Source organism: Nannospalax galili, unplaced genomic scaffold, assembly GCF_000622305.1.
Source record: "Nannospalax galili isolate Female #2095 unplaced genomic scaffold, S.galili_v1.0 scaffold140, whole genome shotgun sequence".
Lineage (NCBI taxonomy): Eukaryota > Metazoa > Chordata > Mammalia > Rodentia > Spalacidae > Nannospalax > Nannospalax galili.
In genome coordinates, this window is record NW_008352267.1 from 10392884 (window position 1) to 10399140 (window position 6257).

The following is a 6257-nucleotide window of genomic DNA, read 5'->3' on the forward strand; positions in this document are numbered from 1 at the left end:
GCAACACATAATCCTCCCTGATGAAGGAACAAGAGGTCCAGGCCCCTCCTATTTTGTAAGGTGACCTCAGCAAGGGAGGACAGGAAACTCTCATGATGTTTTATAGCAGTTTGTAATTTTTTAAGTCCGAATCAATAGCCATACTAAGGGCATTATAATTTTTGCTGTGTAGGATCAGTGTTGACATTCCTAACCCTAGGGTGCTGGCAATACTGATCCCCAAAAGAGTGGTGCCAGCAATCACCAGGGCAGCTGCTCTCTTATGGCATGAATGTTCTAAAGGGGAACACTTAAGGTCCATCTCGCCCCTGAATAAAGGTGGACTCTTGGGGTTAGCTGCACTAGTAGGCACCATGAGAGGCCAGAATGATTGAGAGTGGTTAAGTGGATACAAGGAGTGGGCCCAAAAGAACAGGCCCACCAGGCATCAGGAGGAGCTCATAAGTAAGATTCATTAGAGGGGAGGTAGGCAGTCTGGTTACAGAGATGCTGGTTTCGGGGCTTGCAGCATAGGGCTGTCTTTCCCATGGGTTGGGTTTCTGGTTTTGTCACCATCTCTGAGGTTGATATCTCTGGAGTCAGCTGCATCACAGGCAACTCTGATGGGCCAGGATCCAGATTGGGCTGGAGCATTATCTGGAAAGACACAAGCATAGCCTTGCCCTTGTGTTAGCAATAGGTGTGGGCCCTTCCATTCTCCTGTGAGGGGGTCATTCCATCTCACCATGGGGGTGGGAGTGGGTTGTGCGAATGCCCCTCAATGCTTTATTGTTGGTGGGAGGCCATTGGAGTTAAATTTTTAAAAACTGAGGGTAAATAAATTTTGTTGTATAACAAAATTGGGATCCTTATAGTGGGCACTTTTGTCAGTCAGGTCTCTCCCCTTTAGGTCCCCTCCAGAGGGCTGGGCATGACCAGCTTGCAGCCTGGCTCCTGGGGCCACTGTGGTTATGGGGTTGTGGCCCACAAAGGACAAGGTGAAGAGACCTGGTGGTGATGCTTGAGTGTGGCCAGATGCAGCTGAGCAGTGGCCACAGTGGCTGGGACCTGCACTCCTGAATGGACAGCAAGACTGGGGCAGGTGCCTCTGAGGAGCTGCTAAGGATCCCGGGAGGCAGAGGCCAGAACTCCCCATCTCCGTTGTCCGTGTCCACACCCAGGACACTGGGAAGATGCGGTCCAGAGTCCGTGGCCTGCCACCCCAGTGCTGTGGATGGCTCAGCCAGCAGGTGGTGGTGGGGAGGCCTCCTCCTGGCTGCTGGATGGGCACAGCTGGCTGCTGTGTTATGGCTTCCTCTACCTGGTGCTCTATGTGCAGGTGTCCCAGTACAAGCCCTGCGGGAGCAGAGAAGCTCCTGCTTTTCAGGCTGCTGTGTCAACTCCCCCTGCCTGTGTGACCCGGGCTGCGTGGGGGACCAGTGCCAGCACCACCAGGGCAGGTTCAAGTTAACAAAATCTTCTGGATATTGAACAGATGGTCCAATTATCTATAAATATAAAATTAAATGTACATGGCTAATTGAAGGCTATCCAAATGCAGTGTTAAGGTTAAAATTTAATCATTTTGCTACAGAATGTAGCTGGAATCGTGTGTATGTTTGTGATGGATATTCCATATATGCACCTTTAATAGCTGTACTTACTGGTTTGATTGTCCCTGAAGTAAGGGGAAATGAAACTGTGCCTGAAGTTGTTACAACATCTGGCTATGCATTATTACACTTTTTCAGTGATGCTGCATATAATCTAATAGATTTTAACATTTTTTTATTTAATCAATTCTTGTCCTAACAATTGCTCTGGTCATGGAAAGTGTACAACTAGTGTCTCTGTTGCAAATCAAGTGTACTGTGACTGTGATAAATACTGGAAGGGGGAAGTATGTGATATTCCTTACTGTAAAGCCAATTGTAGCAGTCCAGATCATGGCTACTCTGACCTGACAGGAGAAAAACTGTATACCAGCAATGATAGTTGGCAAGGTCCTGATTGCTCTTCAACTGAGTCTTACTGAATTTTGCCCAATGTTAAGCCCTTTAGTCCTTTTTTAGGTCATGCTTCAGATAAAGCAGTTTTACATGGGAAGTTTATGTTGGTGATTGGTGGATACCCTACTAGAGCAACAAACCCTATATTTTGAACATTGGTGCGTTTATTGCACTCTGTTGTTGTTTACACTCATCTTGATAAGCAGCCTTCCATAAGAAGAAGTCACCTCCCTGCAAACAGGTGCAGGCAATATGCTGCCAATCATAGGGGGTATTGGCAGCATGGCTGACTATATCTAAAAGTTGACTGAACCAGGGGGAATGGATATCATCCTCAAGTGCCACCTTGCACAGTTTTTTTTTTTTTTTGAGGTATCATGGAAATATGAATTCCAGACATTTGGGTTTTGTTGGCCTTGAGCAATCATAACAGGGAAGAACTGTGGGGTGTTGTCCTCTGAACCAGACAGAAAAGAGGGTAGGGTAAGGGGCTTCCAGTCTTCCTCTCCCAGAAAGGGGTAAAGGGGAGGGGCTCCCCCACTGCTGGCATGGGATGGAGGCAGATGGCTAATGCCTTGTAACAGCAAAGCAGAGGGTGGTGGACTTCTTGCTTTTTATTAAGGGAGCCCTCAGACCCTAGTCTCTCATCTTCTGATTCCTCAGCAGTAGACATTGCCTTTTTGTCAGAGCAAGGCTCTCCTAATTTTACTTTGACTGGGTGCACTTGGGGCGAGCCACCCGCAGAGTCCTGCTGTTGAATTTGTTTATCTATCTCCTTTAAAATAAGGTCATCTTGTTCAGGGGTATCAGGGGAACTCCCCTCAGAGAGGCCAGAATGGCATTTACAATGGGGTAGAATGACCCAGATTGTTAGCACCCCTCCTTGACCTCTTTCTTTCTAGCTAAGAATAACACAGGAGCCCATTGTTCAGGATCCTAGCATCAATACTCCACAAACCAAGGGGCAAGAGCTAAAACTTCATCTAGCACTTTGGCTACATTCCTTTCTGTTACCTTAATTCACCTGCTCCTAAGTAGAGAAACCAATGCTGCAGCGCAGGGCCTCATGGCAGTTGGATGACTATTCCCCATACTGGAGGTCACTCACCCTGCAAGACCTACCCAGAGGGACTCAGGAGCTGTTTAAGGAGATGATCGGCTGAGTGACATGCCAAACCAGAGACTGAGTCTATGAGGGCCCCACGTTTGGGCGCCAGCTGGGGCCATCCATTCAGACCACCTCCATGGTCGTGGCTGCTCAGTCCCACTGCCACCTGATTCCAGAACCCAAGGCTGGTGAGGATGCTGTGTCAGTGAAGCTGCATTCAGACACAAGAGACTAGGTTCAGAGACACAGATCTACTTTTTTGAAGAAATAGCTTATATAGGGCTCTAAACTCATTCAGGAGAGAGTACAATGGTCAGGTCATACATGAGCAGAGAGCTTAGGTTTCATTTTACAGTTTTGTTTTACTGATCGGGAATAGAAGTCCTGTAAAACATGTGATCAGCCCTGTGAGGGAGAGTGGTTAATTCCCTGGGGGTTGGGGGCCATGTTGTGTTCTAAAAGGCTATTTATCAAAGTAAACTAACATACTCCAACAAGAATTTAAACTTAGATGTCTCACCTTGCAAGTTCCTTCACTGGCGTCTAGTCAGCCTATTCCCTTGAAAATCTCTCCTTCATCCAGCAGTAATCAGTTGCCAGTAGCTTTTCCAAGAAGATTGATGCTTGCTGCTCATTTCCCTCATTCTGTGCCAGGATTTTGTCTGATTGAGTCAGGATGGATCTTGTGCATGCTGTTATTGTTGCAAAGTCATATGAGCAAGTTCTCAGTGGCCTTAAGTCTTTGTTTCCTTATATTTGTGCACCAACCATGGATCTTTTTCTGCCCCCCTCTTCAGCAATGTTCCCTGGGATATTTACTCTGCAGTCTCTTGTTTTCAACAACCTATTGAGTTGTCCCCATCTGTGTGCATGGCACTCTGTTTTATGAAGTAGCTTCACTGGTACGAGTTGAGTGATGTATTCATATTCTCTCTACACCCCTGTTCTGCTAGGTTCCATGAGCCTTAGGTGTAGAATTTCCACTACAGATGTGTCACTTAGGGCTGGGCATTTCTCAGAAATATATTATCTATGTGGGGCCAGTTGTAAAACTGTAATTACAGGCTTTCAATGCATACTTTTCAAAGAAAATTATGGTGAGGAAAATTGGGACACAGAATTTGAAGAACAATTATAAACATGATCAAAGGACTATATTTGAAAATTGCCTTGTTCTGACTTTTTCTAGTTCCCTGTCTAGAACTTGTAATGTTAATTACTGTTGCCTTTACTTCTCCTTCACATCTCCTATTCATGATTCAAGGACTTTCTTTTGCCCTTAGAGACAAGAGTTATGCAATTTTGGAGTCTTTTAGATAGACTCACTGAAGGGGTACTCCAATTGCCTCACTCTGGATCCCTGTTCAGCATGGAAGAAGCCAGAGGGGTCTGCAACCCTATTCACTATTGGCAATTTGGGTAACCCCTTCAGAGGATGGCATGATAAGAATTAGAAGTAGGAATTGGTTAGGTAGTTAGGGTAAAAAGACCCCAAAGAAATGTAGCCAGTTTCTTGGCTAAAAGTCAAAATGTCCTTGGGCCTGTTAGTAGCAAACTTTTCCAAAGGCCAAAATGTCAAAAATATTTTCAAGCTTGTATCTAATCCTTAAAAGATTATAGGATTATCTCTTCAGAGGGGGAATGTTGGAGGGGAGAGAGTGGGCATGGATTTGATGAAAACACCTTACACACATGTATAAAATTCTCAATAAAGTTTTGGTAAAAAAAAAAAAAAATCCAAACAGATCACAAACACCAGAATGAAATTTAAAGAAAACAGAACTATAACTGAAGACTATAAAAATGTCTGAATAAAATTGCAAAAATGAAAAGGATGTTAATGCAATAAAGAAATATAATTACCAAAAAAAAATGCACAAGCTGAAATGAATCTAGAACTCAAAGATTCAAAGACTCAGTTAGAAAATTCAAGAGAAAGACTTGTCAGAAGAGTGGAATAAAAAAATCAGAATATGATGACTTGAGGATAAAGTGGAGGATATACACCAATCAATTAAGAAAATGCTAAATTGCTAAAAAGAAAATACATGAATGAAATATGCATACATTTTGGAAAATGATGAAAAGACAAAATATGCTAATTAATATGCTTTTAACTAAAAGCATAGAACAAGAAGAATAATCTAAGGACAATAGAACAGCTCAAAGAAGTGAGCTTCCCCAAATTATGGAAAGATATAGCTATAGTTATATGAGGACACAGAACGCTAAATAGACAGGATAAGGAAAGAAACTCCACAGGAAACAGTTTATAGCTAACCATTAACTATATAGAAAAAGACAGGGCATTGAAATTTTCAAGAAATTACTCACAAGACTTATATAAATAAAATCCAGTGGAAGAAGATCTGACATCTGAATGGAAACTTTAAAAGCCAGCATGATCAGGCATGGTGGCATAGACCTTTAATGCCAACCCTTACTCAGCCTCATCTGCAGTGAGTTCCAGGTAAGCTGGGGCTAGATCTAAAGACCCTGTCTCTAAAGCAACAGCAAAAACAACAACAACAAATTCCTGAAATAATAGCCCAGAACTGTTGCAGGTTCTCCTCAGGCCAGCTGTGAAGACCCTAACCTGGATCAGGTCCCCTGCTGATTGGGGGGGGTGGTGTAAAAGGCACAGAGTCATGACACACAGACCCTGGGAATCAGGTATAAGCAAGCACTAGGCCAGGTGCTGCAGACTAGTTTAATGCAGGAGGAGGCACATCTTATATTTCCCTTTTCTCCTCCTCCAAGTCCCTTTAGTCAGCATATCGTATTCTGATTGGTCTGCGCCACACAGTCTGTCTGCAGTCACTGGGCTCCCTAGCAGGGTACGGAGGCGTGGGCTCCTTTTGGCTGGCTATTTGCAGACCAAGAGGTGAAATGAATTCTTGCTGAATCCCAGGGCTCTGGGTCCGTGCCATCTTTGGAGGCCTCCTGCTATATTTCCACCCTTTTTCTTTAAAAATGACTGTCCAGTGAGAGCCTGTAGGCAGCTCCGCCTCAGGATGACCCCAGGATCATGGACTGTGCCCCTCTTAGGTTGTCCTATTCAGGCATAAACCTTACCCGTCAGTGGAGCATGGATATACACGTCCATGTCCTGGCTTAGGTTGATTCAGCTCAACAGGATCTTACCCGTCATTGGCTACCAG

The 6257-nt window shown here is 44.4% G+C and overlaps 1 pseudogene; it reads left to right on the top strand.

Moving 5' to 3' along the window:
• Positions 1–910: 910 nt before the first annotated feature.
• Positions 911–2140, top strand: LOC103746853 (annotated as a pseudogene).
• The last annotated feature ends 4117 nt before the right edge of the window (positions 2141–6257 follow it).